The 22,753-nt window shown below is 39.4% G+C and overlaps 1 protein-coding gene across 4 annotated transcripts in view; it reads right to left on the reverse strand.

Annotated features, from left to right (window-relative positions):
• Positions 1–22,753, reverse strand: part of SPIDR (scaffold protein involved in DNA repair) — a 536,808-nt gene that overhangs the window by 483,008 nt on the left and 31,047 nt on the right. The window lies entirely within an intron of this gene.

The following is a 22,753-nucleotide window of genomic DNA, read 5'->3' on the forward strand; positions in this document are numbered from 1 at the left end:
GTTTTACTGTTCATCCTCACTCTAAATATAAAACGTGCACGTGTCTCTGTATACCCCTCTGTAACAAATATCACTGATCTTAGCAAGTGGAATGCCTTTGGGGTACCACAAGCCTGCCTGTCAAACCTATATGCACGAAAAAAATAAAGAATTAAAAAAAAAAAAAATAATAATAATAATTCACACTATACTAAGGCTTTATAGCTCTATTGACAGCACAAACATCACTGGAATTTTTCAGTGTATTGCTGATCCTGCTTATTGGTAGGCAAAATAAATAAATAAAAAGTGGACTTTTCTGCAAACAATCAGATATCCATTTATGCTTGACGAGAGAGAAAAACTGTACAGAGGTACAACACACTTTATGAACAGGCTGTCTGGGAACCAGAAGCAATCAGGTGTTTGGTAAATATATGCTAAGCCAATGCATAGTGAAATGCACATTTAGTCTGAGCACTCATACATGAAATCATCCACTTGTGCCTGTGACATCATAAAAGTCAATAATGCAACACACATGATGTCTGAGCAAGCCAGGTCATCGTAGTCCTAAAAATTACTTTTTTGACTGTTAGAATGGTTTAAAAATGGAAAAGAATCCCACTTAATCAAAGTAAAAACCGCTTGCAAAACAGCTGCAGATTGCAATGAGTGGGAAATCATAAACAAATTAATTTGTATTCCCAATCAGCAATATAGATACCTGGACACCGAAAGACCCCATATAGTAGTTTTTCTGCCGTCATGCTTTACATCACACACTGTAACCCAAGAGAATTCAACATCACATGTACATCACAGACAGTTGCAGAACAAAAGGTTATTTATGGGCATGGCTGTGACATAACTGCAACTTCACCTTACATTGTACAAAAAAAGAATACAACGTGCTGATCGCCAAGTAAGTAAAAGTAGTTGAATGGGTTAATCAATAAAGATACATATATCATCAAAATAATTACTCAATTTCAAAATTTATAAACAGTTTAAAAATAAGAGCAGATTTCAAATACGTAAGTACAAAATGTGAAACACGGACATGCCAGTACATAAGAAACAGAGGACCCTGCTGATGCAGATGTATACAATACATGTGAACACGTGTCTAGATTTTACAGCACTTTTATACAAGATAGCTTGTGAGCTTACAATATAAAGGTTAAAATGAGAGGTTGAGAAAAGGTTGCATTGGGAATTTGAAAATCATGGCCCAAAAATTACACAATGTCAAAGTATAGCATCATATTGTTAAACAAACACAGGGTTAATCTCTAAACTTTGAATTGTCTGGAATTCACCAGGAATTTGAAAATGTTATTCATTTTTTAAGTCATTTGAAAATGTAGTTATGGAAGAAAAGAACTTGGCTATTTTGGCCCGAAATTTGGAAATCCAGGTGAATTCCTGATAATTCACACTAATTTGTGAATAGTATAAGTGGACCCGAATATAAGTCGAGAACCCTAATTTTACCCCCCAAAAAACTGGGAAAACTTATTGACTCGAGTATAAGACTAGGGTGGGAAATGCAGCAGCTACTGGTAAATTTCTAAATAAAATTATATCCCCCAAAAATTATATTAATTTAATATTTATTTACAGTGTGTGTATATAATGAATGCAGTGTGTGTATATAATGCAGTGTGGTTGTATGAATGCGGTGTGTGTGTATGAGTGTAGTGTGTGTATGAATGCAGTGTGTGTGATGCAGAGTGTGTTTGTGTGTGTGTGATGCAGAGTGTGTTTGTGTGTCTGATGCAGAGCCTTGGTGGGGGGTGGGCATTTTTATTATTTATTATTTTAATATTATTTATATATATATATATATATATATATATATATATATATTATATTTTATGTTTATTTTTATTTATTTTTTTTAATATTATTAATATATTATTTTTATTTAATTTAAAGGACCACTCTAGGCACCCAGACCACTTCAGCTTAATGAAGTGGTCTGGGTGCCAGGTCCTTCTAGGGTTAACCCATTTTTTCATAAACATAGCAGTTTCAGAGAAACTGCTATGTTTGTGAATGGGTTAAGCCTTCCCCTATTTCCTCTAGTGGCTGTCTCATTGACAGCCGCTAGAGGCGCTTGCGTGATTCTCACTGTGAAAATCACAGTGAGAGCACGCAAGCGTCCATAGGAAAGCATTATGAATGCTTTCCTATGTGACCGGCTGAATGCGCGCGCAGCTCTTGCCGCGCGTGCGCATTCAGCCGACGGGGAGGAGAAGAGGAGGATCGGAGGAGGAGAGCTCCCCGCCCACTGCTGGAAAAAGGTAAGTTTTAAACACTTTCCCCTTTCCAGAGCCGGGCGGGAGGGGGTCCCTGATGGTGGGGGCACCCTCAGGGCACTCTAGTGCCAGGAAAACGAGTGTTTTCCTGGCACTAGACTGGTCCTTTAAATTTTTATTTATATTTTTTTTCGTCCCCCCTCCCTGCTTGTTAGCTGGCCAGGGAGGGGGGCTCTCACTCCCTGGTGGTCCAGTGGATGGGCTGTAGGAGGGTTACCGTGGCAACGCAACGCGCGGCCGCAAGACTTACAGTGGGAGCTGACCGGAGGAGAGAGAAGGGAGCTGACAGGAGCTGCTGTGAAGGTAAGTTCCACCTCGCTGCCAGCCCCCAACAGGACCGCCGGGTTTGTAATGAGCCCGGCGGTCCTGTCTGTATTATGGCAATGTAAGTTGCCATAATACAGACATTAACTATTGTATAAGACGAGTGGGGGGTTTTCAGCACAAAAAAATTTGCTGAAAAACTTGTCTTATACTCGAGTATATACGGTATTTAGCTTCCTGGTGGAAGAAGTGACCATAAACATGAGGCCCACAGGTATCCCTAGAGCACTGTATTATTTCAAACAAAATTGGGAATCGCATGCTACGGATAACTTAAACATGTGGCTTTTCAGACATGAAAGAAGGAACATTTGTTCAGAAATTAATCTACTCCATTATCTTCATTTTAAGCCATGCACATGTCTTTTAAGACCATGGCTCATATAATCACACAAGTGATTGCACTTCCCTTACTCAATACCTTGGTGTTCCTTACAAATTGGTATTCATGTCATTTTCTACTGGACATTCCCATCCCTCCCACCTCAAAAGTGATCTAATTTCACTGTTCTAAACACCTTTCTCTCTTTCTTCTGCCATCTCTTAAACAAAGAAAGCCCACACTACTTTTGTAAACATATCTACCAATGAAAAAGAAAAGGGAAATAAAAGTAAAACTTGCTTAACAACCCCATGTCACATAACATCTTTCTCCCAATATTTTAGGCCTCTAGCGATGAATGAAATTACAAGAAGCTAGCTAGCTTTTGTGTCTAGAGACTTAGCAGTCCCATATGTCACAGCACAGGCCTGGGCAGGTCAAAGCAGCAGCTACAATTGGTGGAAAAAACATTGCAAAAGTTATAGAATGTGCGTAGGTGAAAAGAACATGTAAACATTCCCTCAAGTTTTACAAAAGGCTGAATGATAAAAACTTGTATATTTAAATGCAGATTACAAAACAACACATATTTCATTATTCAATTGTAATTGTTTTGATAATTATCATACATGCCCTATTCACAGAGACAACAGAAATCTGCCTAAACTGTAATAACATTTTACTGCATGAGCACCAAGTTACACAGATGTTTTGCAGATGTTTGCTGTGCTTGAACTTTGAACATCACCTAAGCTTCAACTCCAAATGTGACCAATCAGCACTTGAATCTACATGGGTCCATTCTTCAAATCAGATAGGCATGAAAAAAAAGCACCCACATGGCTTCAAAAGATAGAGCATCGGATTTTAAGATTATATTTAGGAGGCAAGCCAATAGAGACAAAATAATGGATTCATTTTGTTTTCTTAGGGGCATTGAAGCAGCACCAAGACTAAAGCAGTTAAGGAAAAATGCAATCCACCTTAAATTATGGATAGAATATTGCAACGTAATTAAACATGTTATTTATTTTTAACTCCATCTTTGTCGGTTTAACAAAAAGCATTCAGGAATAACTAAGACAGATTGAAATTTTAAAAACAATTTCGAAAGCACTGACGTGAAATACCTTATGATATAGAAATTTGAAAAGAAAGCAAACAGTGATCCGTTACAATTATTAAATAGTGATAATCCCTAAGAGGTATGCTCTCCTAATGCTATCATCGATAAAAAAAAACACTTGTACACTCACCCATGTAGTAGTGTAAAGGGCAATGCCAACCTGAGTCACAGGCTTGCAACTATAGCAAGTCGAATGTGCCAAATGGTTATTTCAGCTAAGTATAGCGCATTTCATAAATAGCACCCCTTTCGGTACAAATAAAACTAAAAGATAGATCGCTTTGTTAGCTGCCTATACAGACTTATTGGTTTGTTGTACGGACTAGTCTGACTTCTGGATTAAGCGAACTTTGGCCTGTCCCTGTTTACGTTATGTCTAGCCCTTATAAAGTGGATAAACCAAACAATTCAAATTACTACAGTTAAAATACTTGTTAAAATGATAGTTACATAGCTGAAAAGAGACTTGCTTCCATCAAGTTCAGCCTTCCTCACATTTGATTTTTGCGGTTGATCCAAAAGAAGGCAAAATACCCCAGTTTGTAGCACTTTCAATTTTGAAACAAGCTGGGAATTAAATTCCTTCTTGACCCCAGAATGGCAGTCAGATTTATCCTTGGATCAAGCAGTTATTACACTACATTGAAAGATTATATGCTTGAATATTCTGTTTTTGCAAATATACATCTAGTAGCTGTTTGAACATCTGTATGGACTCTGATAAAACCACTTCTTCAGGCAGAGAATTCCACATCCTTATTGATCATACAGTAAAAAAACCTTTCCTTTGCCTTAGACAAAATCATCTTTCTTCCAGTCTAAACGCATGACCTTGTGTCCTATGTAAAGTCCGGTTTGTGAATAGATTTCCACACAATGGTTTGTATTGACCCCGAATATATTTGTATAATGTTATCATATCCCCTCTCAGGCGACGTTTTTCTAAACTAAATAGGTTTAAATTTGTTAACCTTTCTTTATAGCTCATATGTTCCATTCCTTTTATTCATTTTGTAGCCCGCATCTGCACTTTTTCTAGTGCCATCATGGAGGCAATGTTCTCTCAAAGTTCTCTCAGTTCCCCCTCCTCGTGTCTCAGAGGCGACATAGGCCCAGAAAATCAGTTTGTCAAATTTACAAGTTTAACCCCTTAAGGACCAAACTTCTGGAATAAAAGGGAATCATGACATGTCACACACGTCATGTGTCCTTAAGGGGTTAAACAGGCATATAAAAGATTTGGTCCTGTGACTTACAAAATAAACCCTGAAAAACAGTACACTGGGGTACTCACTCATGAGATAATGTAAAATAAAAATAAAGCTTTATTGCACCAACTCATATCAGGATATGAAATTCCGTGGAAAAATGGAATTTGTGTGTGCAAAGATATAAAAGAAAATATGACCATGAAATGGGGCCAGCCTTTATGATAAAGTTGCTAAAACAAACAACTCAAATTACACTATTTGGAATACACTGGGTTGCCTACTTTTAAAAATAATATGCCACCATTTTCTTCCCTGTTCTGCTATAATGTCTCAAATGTGACATAGGCCCAGAAAAAATAGCTTTGTCAAATTTTCAAGTTAAAAAGTGCATCTAATATATTTGGCCCTGTGGAAAACTGGTACAAGGAGGGAACTGTTAGTGAGACATTGCAAAATAAAAATACTGAGGCTTTATTACACTATTTTAACACACATCAGGATTGTGTAATATCTTGAGAAAAAAAATGAAACAATACAAATAGAAGTATAACCACTAAATGGGGCCTGCATTTGTTATAAAGTGGCTAGACCAAACATCTCAACATACGCCATTTGGAATACCCTGGGTTGCCTACTTTTGAAAAGGGTATGATATAATGGTGGAAATGTTATTATCCAGGCAGTCATGGGGTCTCAAATGCAACATAGGCTTAGAATCTAACATCAAATTTCCAGGTATAAAGACTGGAATGGGAAAGCCCTATGTTTATCCCGTGAGGCACAAATGAACACAAATATGAGTGTTTTAGAGCAGTAAAATGTATAGTGAGGATATCAGTGAAAGTGACGTTTGGGTGTGAAGAAAAAAAAAAAGCAAATATGAACACTAACTTTGGCCAGGGTTTATGACTAAATGGCTACTACAAAAGACAGGACATACCCCATTTTGAATACACTGGGTTGTCTACTTTTGCAAATGGTATGCCACGATGGGAGTAATTCTCGTTCGAGGGCTGCCACACAATCTCAAATGCAACATAGGCTTAGCACGCCAATCTGTTAAAACAGAAATGTGCAAACGCCCTACATTTGATCCTGTAACTTTCCAAAACACAATAAAACCTGTAAGTGGGGGCATCTTTGTGCTCTGGCAACATCACAGCATGCAAATATTTGTATACTATTGCAGTAATAGCTAACCGTATTATACATTCAGTTAAAATATCCTGCAGAACTTCCCAGCTTCTCACATTTTTAGAGATTGCATTCATTTTCAGTTATGTTCCATTTATAAATATTTGATGTGAAATGAAAGCCCTGTTTCTCCTGGACAACATGAAATATAAGTGTAGGTGAACAAACGTATAGCTCAAATTCTAGGTTTTGTTTTGGTCAGAACGTGTACAACAAGGGATTAAAGAAAGAGAATAAAACACACATATAAAACATCAATAAAAAGCATTCTAGCCAGTCCCAAAAGGTGTGGTTTGGGCAAAATGTAAATACTGTAATTTCTCTGTTTTACATGGCTAAAAAAAGGAAAAAAGGAAACAGGATCTATACACCAACTTACTTAAATAACGAGAAGTGGCTTTGGTGCTTAGTGTAACTTTAACGTCATCTCTATAACAGAGGAACACGTTTCTAAATAAATACATCTTTTAACAAAACTATTGAAACTGGAAAAAGCACTCACTCTCAAATGAATCTTCAGGAAAGAGACAGAAGCACTCAGACTCCTTAAAACCAATACCCAAATTTTAAAGCTAAAAATCTTAAATCTTCAGGAAATAGAATTCCAAAAATAAGTGAGGGGCTTTTTTGTGACATCTTAAAACAGAAAGAAATAAAGGGAGGTAGTCAGTCCCGAACTGTTCGCGAACTGTCCGCCGGCGAACAATAGCGTGTTCGCGTTGGGCGAACATATGCGATTTACGGTCCGCCCCCTATTCGTCATCATTGAGTAAACTTTGACCCAGAACCTCACAGTCAGCAGACACATTCTGGGAGGGAGGGTTTGCTGCTGATTGGCTGGAATGTGTCTGCTGACTGTGAGGTTCCGGGCCAAAGTTTACTCAATGATGACGAATAGGGGGCGGACCGGAAATCGCATATGTTCGCCCAACGCGAACACGCTATTGTTCGCCGGCGGACAGTTCGGGACATCATTAAGGTAAAAGTACATTACATAATTAGTATCATGAAATTAGAGTTAGATTGGAATATCAAACAGCTCAAGCAAGTCAGACATGTGGGGATTTAATTAACTAGAACAGATAATAGTTTATTTATAGTAGAAATGGATGACTAAATATAAAAGGTATTAGCCTTGCACAATAGGTAAGCAGGATAGAAAAACAAAACAACAAAAACGGTAAGTGCACAGAGATCAACTCGCTAAAGCTCACTTTAACAGATCAGACATACATGAGAGATATAAGCCTGGGTTTTTTGTTTAACTGAAAAGGGATGTCTTAAAGACAGAGTTGGCAGAAAAACGTAATTGACCTTGGCAACTATAAACCTGAGACCATGTCAATCACTGTATAATTCATGAAATCTTTAGGTCTAAAATGATTATGCCTTGTAAACTTGTCTTTCAGCTAGTGGCGAATTTAGTCTGTACAGAAAGAAACTAATGTAGAAGACATAATCTAAGCTTTTGATTATAGAGGAGTCAAATCCTCATGTTACTTTGTGCCTGCTTTCATGCGATGCATCAATTAGACATCTGAAACTAGTTCAGCTACTGTTCTTGCATGGGTTTTCAGAGACTCCAAAATGACTTTCTATTTATCATGCAAATGAAAAACTAGCACAATCATGTCTTACAGATTAAAAGCTTTGGCCATGGGTTTCAGAGAATGCTGAACATTGTTTACAAATGTAAATTAGCTCCAGGATCCTGGAATTTATGCAAACATTTAAATTAGGCGATCACTCACACAAAAGGAAATGGCAACATTAACATTGATTGTATTGTTCAATCGGGGGAAAAAAAGTTAAGACAGTTTAAACCTGTTATAAAATCATATTTAAAGTAGGACAATCACTTCTCTGAATGTACTGAAAAAGCATGGAAAGTCACCTATAAATCATGTTGAACTTTTAATTTTATCCCATGTGATGCTCAGTTTCCATTTACTCTATTACTCTATTTATGCTAAATGACACATGCAAAGACAAAGCTTGTAACAATGATTGACAGTGAGCCACAGAATGTTCTGCAGGTGTCATACCTAACCAAGGTACATAGGTTAATGAGTTTCATTTATTATAATGATATTCTACATTCACCCAGCAGGTAAATCCCTCGGGGTCTCCATTACACAATTTGGGATAGTCGGGCTGCTTCATAGTATAGTATTAAGTGCCATATTGCAAAGCCAACAAGCCTTTTTTGGCAGTAGAGCAGGGTTGGGCAATCTTCGGCCCTTCAGATGTTATGGACTACATCTCCCTTGATGCTTTGCTAGCATTGTGGCCCTAAGAGCATTATGGGAGATGTAGTCCAAAACATCTGGAGGGCCGCAGGTTGCCCACCCCTGCTGTAGAGTAAGAAGCAGAAGGACAGATTAAAGTAAAAGATTGCATTTTGTAAATTGACATTGCCAATTTGATTCATCCAAATATGTTATCATCTAAATTGGAAGACGGTGTTGGGGGAGGGATTTGATTTTCTTATATATTGAAAAGTGGTAAGAAACGTACTGTGTACGTTTAGGCAGTGGAAGTGTAGCAGCAATTTTTTGTTTGTGCACAAGGCTCAAAGAGTACTTGTAATCGTAATTCCAAGGTATTAGATGGATGAAGGGTACCATATTAAAGGGACATTAGTTATTGTAGTTGTTCTGGTGAGTATAATCATTATAAGTAGGCATTTACATGCAAACAATGCCTTTTCAGAGAAAAGGCAGTGTTTACTTTGCCTCTAAAGACACCCCCAAGTGGCCACTGCTCAGATGGCCACAGGAGGTGCTTCCTGGCGCAGTCCTGCATAGTAGGCAACACTGCTGTTCAGCGTCTCCACGCTCTGCATGGGGATGCTGAATTTTCCTCAAAGTGAGGATTCAAAAATTGCATTTGGCCCCGCCCCCTTGGTGATTTTATGACTCCAAACTATGCTGTGAGAGCACAGAGTACATCGTAGCATTGCTAGTTGGATAGTCTCACAAAAGTACGTGTTCAGTTGAATTTCAGTGTAAAGGAAAGCATAACTTCACGCTACAAATGGACGTCATGCACACTAGATATAACAAAACACATTGTGTGGTGATTACTCATAGGTAAGCTGTTTGTTTAAGGTAGGACAAAGACGAGCTGCATAACAAAATATATATACACACACACAGAGGACTTTCAGTATGTCAATACAAGTCTACATTTATTCTACAAATCGACGATCTATGCTGCATGATAAATTTGAATACTTAAATGCAAATCAATGCTCCAAATACTTATTTTCAGGAAAATGAATTTCCACTGATACCTTGGGCTTAATACCACAAGATAATGAAAAAATCTTGATTTCTGTCAAACCACTTATCACAGAGCGAGCAACGCATTAATCAACACACATTAATCATGTTAAAATACACAAAGAACCTTCATTCAAGGATGTTCATGACGACACAGGGCCTTGTCACAAGTAAATGAAAAAGTGTTGCTGGTGTCAAAAAGAGTACATGTTTCCATTACACTGTATCTGCAACAATTCTTAACAGTTATTGCTACTTGTATTTCTCAAAAACCTCAGTAAATAATGTATTGTTAAGGGACGTTACACCAGGGCCCCATGGCATGGTCAACTATGTTTGCATTTCTGTAAATGTCAACCACTTCTGAGTGACGAATCATCATACAAGAGAGATGACAGGTAGAAGTAGATGCTGGATGTTCAAAAACTCTACCCAGCGCGCAAACATAGCATAACTATGTTTGCAATTCTTTAAACATCAACCACTCTCCCTAGATGTACCTACCACCCTCATCCCCCTACCCTTAAAATACACTGATTTCTGAGAAAATACAAGCTTTTGAAAGCATATGGTTCTGCACTTGTCAAATGCCTGATGAGATCTCTGACCCATTAAACTAATAACAATCAGGATCATTCCTATGAATTACAATTTGTTTTTTTTCTTAGCAGTAATAGTTGGCATTTTTAATTTAGGTTTCTTTATTGAGGTTTAATATTAATTCCATGCTGTGTTTCAGTAAGAACAACTACAGATTATGTACCTGTGGCTCCAGTCAGATATCCAGGGGTACAAATTACTTTCAAGTTACAAATACAGAACGAAAGGTAGGTTGAGCAAGAGAAGGAGAAAGAGGGATGAATTACACATTTTTATTTCATAACTACCGGTATCTCATGAAGTAGGTATGGGCAGGGTTATTCACAAAACTTAGAATTTTCACAATTTCAATTTAAATGGAAAAACAAGGCAAAAATAGATGATCTGGTAAAACTCTCCAACGCAGACAGCCACAACATGGCAATTTTTGCCTCAGTTTTGCCATTTGGATTTTATAATTTGTGAAAATTTGGAGATAAGTAAATAACTCAATCTGTGTTTTAGTTTTATATGCTTATGGATTGGATGCTACATAAATATGCGATTTAGCATACGTATATTAATAGTTCGGCTATAACAAGTTTTAAGTTTAATAATGTAATGTCATAAACCGCTCACAAAACGTCCACTTGACAATGGCTACTGGCAAATGGAAATTTGTCTCTGGTGAGTAACCTAAGGCTTGCAGTGACAAGTAACTATTAAGGCCTGGCTAGTAGCATAGGACTTTAAACGTAATATGACTTTAGGGAGATTTAGGCCTTAAAACAATATTCACAAGCCGAATGTGAAATGTACAAAATCCAGAAAGTTAGAAACTAGAGAGAAACTAGAAAGAAAATCCTTAAATAAATTCTATTTCCGACCATCAAAGCATCTTTTCTTAGAATTTTTTATATCACGGCACAAACCTTAGACCAACCACAACGATGATGCTCGCTGGGTAGAAGCATTTACTTCTACCTGTCAACTCTCTTGTATGATGATTTGTCACTCTGAAGCACTTGTTCTACATGTTGTGTGATCAGAATGTAGCTGCACTTCCTTACTTACACACTTACTATAATCCCTGACCTGGGTAGATAACACCTATACTAAAATGGAGAGCTGCCTAATTAAAACACTGTTGCCAGTTTCGGTGGTCTATTAAACCATTTATGAAAACTGGAAGACTCATTATATTATATTATATTCTCCTCTACACAAGTCATTGTTTTCAATGTGTAAGATCCTGATTGCTTCCACAATGATCTATATGAATCAGGTGCCATCTTACGCGGTCATGTTTTATGCAAACACACAGGTGGCCACAAGTTAGCAGTATTTGAAGTCACATTCCAACTTGCTATTCTATGTCATGACCAGGACGTTGGCAACTGGTTGTTATTAAATCCCTAATACTTATCAAAATGTATTTCTCTCCTAAAATTTCAGTTATTCAGGTTTCACTTTGCTAGCCAGTTCCTAATGCCTAGAGATGTTGAAGACAATAAAAAATATCAATGATATATCAAAACATATCATTTTTTTATGTATTTATTAAAACGTTCAAGTTCTTAAAAACAATCTGAAATTAAATCCAATAAAATGTGTAAAAATTAGACTGAAGTCTCAAATGCCAGGAGACCTATTCATTACAGAGAATGTTTAAGAGGATAGAACAGAATGGATATACCTTATCTTTTTAGCTTTGTAGTATATTTGAAAACACTAATTAATGGGTACAATCCTCAGAATGTGCCTTTTGCAAATTTATCTGGTGACTTAGATTCTCAGTACAGCAAATTGTATTCAATATTTGTTTTAAATGAATAAGCCACTTTTTGTTTATGTATACGACATATTCATGATTTTTGACAGTTATTTGTATTAGGAAAAGGCTGGACATTTATTAAAAACATCGCTGTATTACTTCCTGCTAGTGCCCAAATATTTGTGTCAGAAGTGATAGATTATGTAAAGTCCAATTGCCCTCAAATGCAAAAAGATTTTTTTAAAAGATGCTTTTTTTTTTTAATCACGATGCTCACTTATTCACTGCATTCTTGCACTTTACATACCGGAAGTGACACTTTAACTAAATTTAAGTGCAACGTTGAGTTTATAGCACCACCTTCAGGGTACAGCCAGTTCAATCTGCTTTTCACCATTCCAGAGCACAAACCGGAAATCCTATTAATAAGTAACCCAAAGGGCACTGGAAAAATATTGAAGTAGGTGAAAGCTGTTCAATATCTGGTTAAGTTACTGTACAGCACAAAGTTCAGCCAACATTAACTGCCTGAGTCATAGAGACTTGTAAAATAAACAGCTACTCCTCAAAATATCTTAACCTTTGAATGGCCAAAAGGGTAAGGAATCCTAAATGGAAACAAATACTCATAATGGCTTAATATTGGAAAATGTACAGATAAGAAACCACATGGAAAGTAGATATTGAACTGGAACTGCATCAGGGGCCAGAAATTATACCTATGATGGCAGTAATGAAATGTAATATATTCATCCCATAAAACGTCCGGTATACATTCATGGTTTTAAGAATAAAAAAAAAAAGTACTAACAGTCTCATAGCTGCAATCTTAATAAAATTCACTCTCCACGGTGAATATATGGCAACTCAGCATAAATTTCTCACCAACAGACAGAATATATCTGGTTAGGGTCTCAGTAATAACTTATCAAGCATACAACAAAGTCTTCAGTCATGTATATGGATTCAAAATGGCGCAAAAATCTCACTACAGGGACAATTGCAGCCCTTGCACAAATATCAAGCCTGGGGAACAATGTAATATGTTGTCTCCCAGGTTTTTATTATTATTAAATAAGCATGTTGTCATGGCATTCTGCACCAGTCACCAACTCCTGGGCACCCGCGTCGTCCTATAGGCGGTCCTGGGACAATGATGCAAACAAAGATGTCTCTGAGTCGCTGAACTGTTTATATAGTCCCAAAGTGCTTCACCTACAGGTGCGAAGTGACTGATCATGTTACTGTCAGTCTATTTAATCCCAGAGCACATCCCACACAGTGCTTGGTTATTCTAAGCTCCTTGTTCTCGATTCCTGACGCGTTGTGATTTTTCGGTTTCTAGACCTGTGCCTCTTGTGATTGATTTAGTGGTTCCTGATTCTGGCTTCTTTCCTGATCACACTTTTTCACTGTTTGCCCTGACCTTCGGACTGCTTGACTTTGCCTCTTCTCTCCTTCCTCCAAGATTCTGTTGCCTGGTACCTTTTTTTATTACTAAAGGTCCCTGTGCCACCATTGACCTATTCAGGCCTTGTTCTCACCTCCAAGTCCCCTGAGCAGGGCTGCCATCAGAAATTTCAGGGCCCCTGACAGTTCAAAGTGTGGGCCCTCTGGGCCCGCCCCCGAGGGCCCATTCTGAGTCCACCCACAAGGATGGCCAGTGTGGTGTGTAAAATGGATACAGATTGCACATTTGTATAATGAATGTAGTTTTGTGTGTTTTAGATAAAGTGTGTGTTTGTGTGGTGAATGCAGAGTGTTTTTGTTGTGGTTTTAGTGTGTGTATGGTGAATGCTGTGTTTGTTTGTGTTGTGGTTTAAGTGTGTGTATGGTGAATGCAGTGCGTGTTTGTGTTGTGGTTTTAGTGTGTGTATGGTGAATGCAGTGCATGTTTGTGTTGTGGTTTTAGTGTGTGTATGGTGAATACAGTGTGTGTGTTGTAGTTTTAGTGTGTGTATGGTGAATGCAGTGTGTGTTTGTGTTGTAGTTTTAGTGTGTGTATGGTGAAAGCAGTGTGTGTTTGTGTTGTGGTTTTAGTGTGTTTATGGTGAATGCAGTGCGTGTTTGTGTTGTGGTTTTAGTGTGTGTATAGTGAATGCAGTGTGTTGTGGTTTTAGTGTGTGTATGGTGAATGCAGTGTTTGTGTTGTGGTTTTAGTGTGTGTATGGTGAATGCAGTGCGTGTTTGTGTTGTGGTTTTAGTGTGTGTATGGTGAATGCAGTGCGTGTTTGTGTTGTGGTTTTAGTGTGTGTATGGTGAATGCAGTGTGTGTTTGTGCTGTGGTTTTAGTGTCTGTATGGTGAATGCAGTGTGTGTTTTTGTTGTGGTTTTAGTGTGTGTATGGTGAATGCAGTGTGTGTATGGTGAAAGCAGTGTGTGTTTGTGTTGTGGTTTTAGTGTGTTTATGGTGAATGCAGTGCGTGTTTGTGTTGTAGTTTTAGTGTGTGTATGGTGAACGCAGTGCGTGTTTGTGTTTTAGTGTGTGTATGCAGTGTGTGTGTGTTGTGGTTTTAGTGTGTGTATGCAGTGTGTGTGTTGTGGTTTTAGTGTGTGTATGCAGTGTGTGTTTGTTGTGGTTTTAGTGTGTGTATGCAGTGGTTTTAGTGTGTGTATGCAGTGTGTATGTGTTGTGGTTTTAGTGTGTGTAAATGTGGGGGCTGTATGTAAAATAGGGGCCTGCATAGGGGGGTGGGGGGTGAGAGGGGAGCTTTTTTGGTTGCATTTACATTTTATTCCCCCCTCCCTGCTTCTTACCTGGCCAGGGAGGGGGGAGATCGCATCCCTGGTGGTCCGGTGGTCAGAGGGAGCCAGCCGCTGTAGAATGCAGACGGGGACCAGCCAGCACATCTTAACACTCCAGCAGCTTCTGCCTGTAAGTCTCGCGAGCTGTGCTGTTTGCCGCGCGGAGCGTTGCCATGGTAACCCGTGACACCGCTCTGCCGGCCGCGGAGCTCGCGAGAGTTACGGGCAGGAGCAGCTGGAGAGTTAAGATGGTGCTGGCGGGTCCCCGTCTGCATTCTACAGGTAGCCGGGGCCCGAGGTGAACATATAGATAGCGAAATGTGGGGCCCGGGACTCCCTGAGCAGTCCGGGCCCCCCAGAACCGCCAGGCCCATGACAACCATTATGGTTGTCATGCCCTGATGGCGGCCCTGCCCCTGAGGGTCATAGTAACCAAACCCAAAAACATGTTCTCACATATGTACACTAAACCTTTACAGAACGTGAAGATCATATTCTATAGCTATGATATAAAATGAAAGAATGGTATCTAATACTACATCTGGAGTACCTGTACAAACTCTGCCTTTTAGCATTCATTAAATTGGTAATTCCAAGATCTATTAACAGACACTTCAGTTAAATTCAATGAGTGTATTCAAAGTAAAAACGGATTTGCCAAGGACATAGTAGGTAGTTGCCTTCACACATCCATCCACTAGGTGGATAAAAATACTGCAGTACTTAACAGCAACAAGTTGATAATGACATCCAAATTGGCACTTTGAACTATAATTCAAAAAGTGAGGCAGTAAACCGCCTAGGCGGTGTGCATGACAACCAGGAGTTAATACCAAGGGGATATAGAACAGTGCCAATTTCTCATGAAAGTGGCATTTTTAAATAAAATATACCGACAGGGATATGCAGTTAAGCTGAAGTCCTTTCGGGGTTAGGAGTGTCCCATTAACGGACAGTGGGGCTGCACCACACGTTGCCTCTGTTAAACAAGCAATCCTTGCCAAACCAGATATTCTCAATTCCAATTACCTATCCTAGGAGCTGGTGTCCATCAGCACAACTTCTTTGGAAGGAGTGATTTTCAAGGATGGGCTATATTCCTGCAATCTGGTTCCAGCTCAGTTACCAAAGCCCCTGACCTCACCATGACAATAAGAAAGAAGGCAGACAAAGTCTTATGAACTTCCCCTTAGAACCTGGGTTCAGCATGTAAAAGGTACCTGCAGGGCCACTGTAGCACTTCACTCCAATGGTGTATAGAACAAATGAACACCATAAAACTATCAAAATCTGGTAAATCATCCCATATCTGACTATGTTTGCCATTACTAAACCCTTGAAACAATTGCCCATTTAATATGCACCATCTAACTCTAGGATGAAAAATAGTGTGCACACTTGATTAGACTACGTTAGCCCATTTTTATATTGGGCATATCAGTAGAGTCCTACATTAAATTAAGTAACAGCTACCTCGCTTCTGAGATTATGACCCTTATTGGATTGTTGTCCTTTAAAAAGTGTGCCATGATATTTATTTCAATATAAAATACATAAGTGTACTCACACAGGAGTAGGCTTTAAATTCTCCTACTGGCTCACACCCACGTGTGTTACTTTAATTCTTACTTACTGTCCTAGATATGGTTTCATTCAGATACACTTTAAAAAGCTGCCTCTGTTTCTTTTTATACACCACAGGCCACTGACTTCTCTTTTGGTTTCCAGTTGCCTAAAGCAATGATACTGTGGGTGTCTTCATTATTGCTTTTTTAATATTATCACCCAACCACTTTACCAGAGACCAATCACAAATGTATCAAATATTAATCATAATCTACATATACATTTACATAATGTTTTGCTTCTCTTGCCAACCTTGCCAGAGGTATGCACAAAACCAGCCACACCCTGCTTGCCCAATATTAGATTCCTCTACACTTTTTCACGCATTACATAGCTCTGCCTACTTCAGAGTACACCACCATTACAGAGTATCTGTCAAAAAATACATAATATAGTAATAGTACAAAAATAACACAAATATTGGGGATTGATCCTTACAAAAATGTTTTTCCATTACATTTTAAGTACCTGCTTCAGACAACAATGGAAGTTTAATTTTCATCCAACGTTATGCAGAATATAATTTTGCAGCCATCAAAATATTAATTATCCAACTTTAAAATGGTCTTACTATCAAAACAGTGTTTTGCTTTTTGAAAAATATTATTTGTCACCGTGTGCTTTATAAAAGGAGAAATAAATAGAAATGTTGACTCAATTGGATACACAGAAAATGATTTTACATAAAGGCAATACAAGTAGATATATGTGCAACACTGCTACCCTCTAGTGGCAAGTTGTAGTATAATTTGCAATATAATTATTGTTTTTGCTTTCTTAAATTCACAATTACTTTTGCTGAAACTTTTTTCCCCATCACAGTTACTGTATTGTACAAGGTCCTGTTAAAAAAAAAAAAGAAAAGAAAAAATCAAACACTCCAACCACTACCGTCCACTGTAGTGCCAAAATAGCTCTGATGCCCTAATAGGGTAAGCAGTCAACCTGCCTGAGAACAGGTTGAAAACTGGAATCCACTGGGAGCCCACCATCACCTCCTCTGCACTTGGAAGGTCCTGCACTGTTCAAAGCACAGACATGCAGGGAGGCATTCACTGGCTATGCACATTCAATTGATGCTCTGCTTACTAAGTGGACGACTATGCACAGCAAGGCTGAGCTCAGAGGAGTTAAAGCGGCACTGTCATGCCAAACTTACCTTCCTTTAATCAATTCCTCTTCTCTTTCTTTCTCAGTATCTGTTCTTAATTTATTCCTATCTGCTCTAGTTTTCTTTAAAACATAAGACAAAGTAGGCACTACTTTGTCTTATGGAGGTTTTCTACACTTGACCAGCGGAGTAGCAAAGTGTGCGTCATTACCGATGATCAGAGCAATTTTCCCACAATTCTCACCTTTCCCCCATGATCCCCGCAAAGCCTCCTTTCAGTTTTCCTGAGCGTCCTGTCACTTAGACAGAATGCTGGCGAAACTACCAAATTTTGCCCCGAACAGAATGGTCTTTAATCTTTCAGCCAAATGTACTAATACTAAGTAAATATTACATAGTGTTAGTAAATTCTGCCATGTCTAATTAAAACAACCTAAAAACCCTTGTATCCCCCCCTCCCGAGCCCCCACCTGTTTCCAGTTGGGGCTATTAAACTGTAGGGTGGACGTATCACCCCCCTCCCCCACCCATGAGCAGTGGGTGTAGGCCCTAAATAACAATAGGGCAGTGGGACCTATTGCCTCCACCCCTGAGCGCTGAGCCCCCCGGCCCTTACCCCTGAACCCCCCCCCCGGCCCTTACCCCTGAGTGGCAGGTGGAGACCTATTGAGCCGCTCCCCCCCACTTCCCCTCCACCTATTGAGTCGCTCCCCCCCCACCTCTCCCCGAGCCCAAACCCCTGAGCAGCGGGTGGGGGCCCTAAATAACAATTCAACGTGCTTGCCTGCGATTTTTGGGATTTTTGCCCCATGGTGTCACTGCTGTGTGGGTACTCATTGATACTGTGAGAGTACTGGTCGGTGTCCTCCGGTATCAGCGCCGAGAGGCAAGATGCAGCCTGTTGTGCCTCTATCGCGCGGTAGGCCTTAACCCCGTGGCGGACTTTCCTGCCTGTTTGCAAGAACAAGAGGGGCATCTGGTCTTGCCTGGAAATTATAGACCTGTGAGCTTAACTTATGTGGCTGGGAAAGTATTTGAAAAAGTTATTAGGGGATGATATTCCATAATTCCTTGAGAAGAACAGTTATAAGCAAAAATCAGCATGGTTTTATGAAGCACAGATAATGTCAAACTAACTTGATTGCATTCTACAAAGTAGAAGTATAGATCATGGTGTTGCAGTGGATGTGATCTATTTGGATTTTGCCAAGGTGTTTGATACAGTTCTACATAATAGATTAGTGTTCAAACGCAAAAATATTGATCTAGATGGAAATGTTCTTGGGTAAAACATTGGCTTAAAACTAGAGTACAGAGAGTTGGACAGAGGTGGCAAGTGGTGTCCCTTTAGGGTTCTGTTCTGGGACTCCTATTTAACATGTTTATAAATGATCTTGAAAAAAGCATTGAAAGTCATGTTTCAGTGTTTGCAGATGACACATAACTCTGTAAAGTAATACAATGTGAGCAAGATATTACTTTGCTGCCAAGGGATTTAGATAGACTGGTGGACCAGTCACTAAAATAGGAGATGAAACTGAATGTAGAAAAATGCAAAGTTATGCACTTCCGGTAAAGAATGCACAAGCAACTTATACCCTTAATGGAATAACACAAGAGAAGGGAATTGTTATAGACAACAAACTATGCAACAATGTGCAATGTCAATCAGCAGTGGCTAAGGCCAGAAAGGTATTGTCATGCATAAAAAAGGGCATTCATTCTCAGAATCAGAATATCATTTTGCCTCTTTATAAATCACTGGTAAGACCCCATCTGGAATATGCTGTGCAATTGTGGGCACCTGTTCTAAAGAAGGATATTATGGCACTAAAAAGAGTGCAGAGCCGGTCCACAAAATTAATAAAAGGTATGAAACATTTTAGCTATGAAGAAAGGATAACTAATTTAAACCTCTTTAGTTGAGAAAATTGTTGCCTCAGAGGGGATATGATAACATTAAACAAATATATCTGTGGCCAATACAAGCCATTGTGAGGAAATCTATTCACTAACACGACTTTATAAAGGACACAAGGCCATGCATTTAGACTGGAAGAAAGAAGATTTAGTCTAAGGCAAAGGAAAGTTTTTTTTACCATGAGAACAATAAGGATATGGAATTCTCTGCCTGAAGAAGTGGTTTTATCAGAGTCCATACATATGTTTAAACAGCAACTAGATACTTACTTGCAAAAATGGAATATTCAATTATATCATTTTTCAACTGTAGGGTAATGGCTTCTTGATCCAAGGATAAATCTGACTGTCATTCTGGGGTCAAGAGGGAATTTTTTTCCTAGTTTGTTGCAAAATTGAAAGTGCTTCAAACTGGGTTATTTTGCCTTCTTTTTGATAAAAAGCAAAAAAAAAAAAAAAAAAAAAAAAGGCTGAACATGATGGACACATGTCTCTTTTCAATCTATGTAACTATACACCAATATTTTTTCAATAAAAAAAAAAAACACTATCAATTCAGAATGACAAGATACCAATTGTAAGTTTTTTTATTTTTTACTTTGTAAAGGGGAATTGGTGCACACACAGAACATGCATTTATCAGTAGTGGTGATGGTATAATATATAGAAATTACAGATTAAGAAACAGTGTACGCATGCAAGCACGCTTAAATTTACAAGGCTTCTTAAAATCACCTATCTTAGCAAACAAATATAGGGATTCAGGTACACCAGATTGTTGTTACTTTGTACCACATATATTGTCATTTAAAGGGACACTCCAGACCCCAAAAGGACTTTAGCTTGGTAAAGTGTTATATGTGTGAAGAATGTGTCCTGTTTTTTCATTTGACAAAAATTGGCACTTTCATAAATTTACTTTTTACACCTCCTGGCTATCAGACATGTCCTATTACTTCCTGGTTTGATTAGCGCAGTGGAGCTAAACTTAAAAAACAGCATTTGCCCAGAGCACCTGCCTTGCAAAGAATTCTCATTGAGCTGCCAATTCTCACAAAATAGCAATGACGCACTCAAAAGAACGTAATGGAATAAAAGATTTTTTTTTAAGATATTTGGAGAACGAGTATCCTTATAGTGCAGATTTATTACAATCAGGGCATGCACACCATAATAAACTGCAGTGATAGGAATTGTAGCTGACACATCTCTTCACTGGGCATCAAAAAAAAAGGGAGGTGACTGAATAAAACTGGGAACGGAACACGTTTCAGGTCACTACTGGATGCTTTCTCAACACACTAAACCGTGATTTTTATTTAGGGAGGATTTGGGCAGTTGAGTGCCTCTATAAGTGGTAAATGTATAGGAATGAAATACCTAATAGAAACAATAATAATAATGCACTTTTTTTTAAATTAAGTAGAGACATTTTTGATTTCATAGTAGGTGACAAATTCCCTAATAAAATATCAAATATTGGGGGGCGGAGCCTGGCTAGCGAGCGAGCAAGACGTGCTCAGCTCGAGCTCCCGCTGAACGGGGAATTTCACGCTGAAAATCAGGGCGCACATACCGGGAAAATATACGAACGGGGGCTCAATAGATGGAGGAACCCGGTAGGCGCCCGCAGATACCGGCCCCGTCTCCCGGAGAGCCCGGGACCCGAAACGGCGGATCGAGGCAAGTGAGAGAAGGGGAGTTGGGAAGGCGGCCGCTTCCCGCTCAACACCCCGAGCCACGAGCACGCACGGAACATCCCCCCCCCCTTTGGACCGGTGGGGGACATCCCGGTCCCCGCCACACAGGCCCAACCCGGTCACTGACCTGCTAATGCAAACGACGGTTCCAGCAGACGGACCAGAGGGGAAGGCCTTGAAAATGGCGGCCAAAAGCGACGACCGCACTTGTAACATGCAGCAGCAGCATGCAACACATTACCCCACTCCTAAAGCGAGAGACTCTCTGGACATCATTTTTGATAAGTTTTGGGCCCAGCTAATGGCCCATATACGACCAGCTACAGTCATACCACTCCCTGACCCACCTAAAAGGCAAACCAGCAGCCCTGGGAGGACCGGGAAACCTCTGAGGGGCGCAAAAAAACGCCAACCCACAGCAACCAAACTGAAACGCCTGCCTGGACAGAGGGCAACGAGGGGACCAACCCGCAGGTACCGGCCACACAAACGGAGGGCTACAGAACCCGCATGACGACTCGCGTCAGATACCCGCAAGGCTCGCCGCACCCGCCCGTCGGGAAAGACCCTGGACCCAAGTGGACCCCAGGCTCGTGGTCTGAAGATACCAGCCCTCAAACTGATCCAGGGCCGAGGAGGCGCCAGGCCTACGAAGGGCTGCATGGCTGACCAGCTAAGCCTCTTCAACTGCTCCTACACCCAGCTGCGTATAGGGATTGGATGATCGATCTGTAGGAGAGATGCAGTTGAATAGGCCTCACACACAGTGGGGCTGTAATGCTTAAACCATACCTGGACTCTCCTAAACACACTAGTAACGTTTACCTTTTTGTTCATAACCGTTGCCAGGGGTTTTAAAATCTGCCGTATTATGCAGTATTTATACATGCATACATATTCTCCATGTTGATGCCTTTAGCGCGATAATCAATAGGCCTAGCATAGTTTATTTTCTATCAATGTTATTAACATATTGTTTGTACGATTATCCAGACGCATGTTTGCTTATTCATTCGACCGACATGTTATTTCTCTTACTTTAACCCCTTAAGGACACATGACATGTGTGACATGTCATGATTCCCTTGTATTCCAGAAGTTTGGTCCTTAAGGGGTTAAAAATATGTGCAAAAGTTCTAGCATGTTACTTTTAATCGATAACCTACTTATATGTTTATTAAGCCTGCTAACTAAAAATTGTGCCAGTAAGCAATTGGAACTTGTAACTTTGCACGCAGCTAAACGCACACTGATTTAGCGTGTTCCTACTCTTTAAGTTAAATCCATATAACAGGGCAATATTGAACTTGCACATTAATCTTATGCGAAGCTTAAGCACTTAATCCCATACAACTAGTCTATGTTAAGCGACTGGAACTACATATTGACCAAACCTGATTGCAAGAGCAACGTTAATTCATAATATTTAAAACAAAAAAAAAAGAGGTACGAGTACTATGGAAATGTTAGACACCATTGTTATTGAACCCTTTACTGTATACTAAATGCGCATTTCCCTCTTTATATTCTGTAT

The sequence above is a fragment of the Pelobates fuscus genome, chromosome 4 (assembly GCF_036172605.1).
Source record: "Pelobates fuscus isolate aPelFus1 chromosome 4, aPelFus1.pri, whole genome shotgun sequence".
Lineage (NCBI taxonomy): Eukaryota > Metazoa > Chordata > Amphibia > Anura > Pelobatidae > Pelobates > Pelobates fuscus.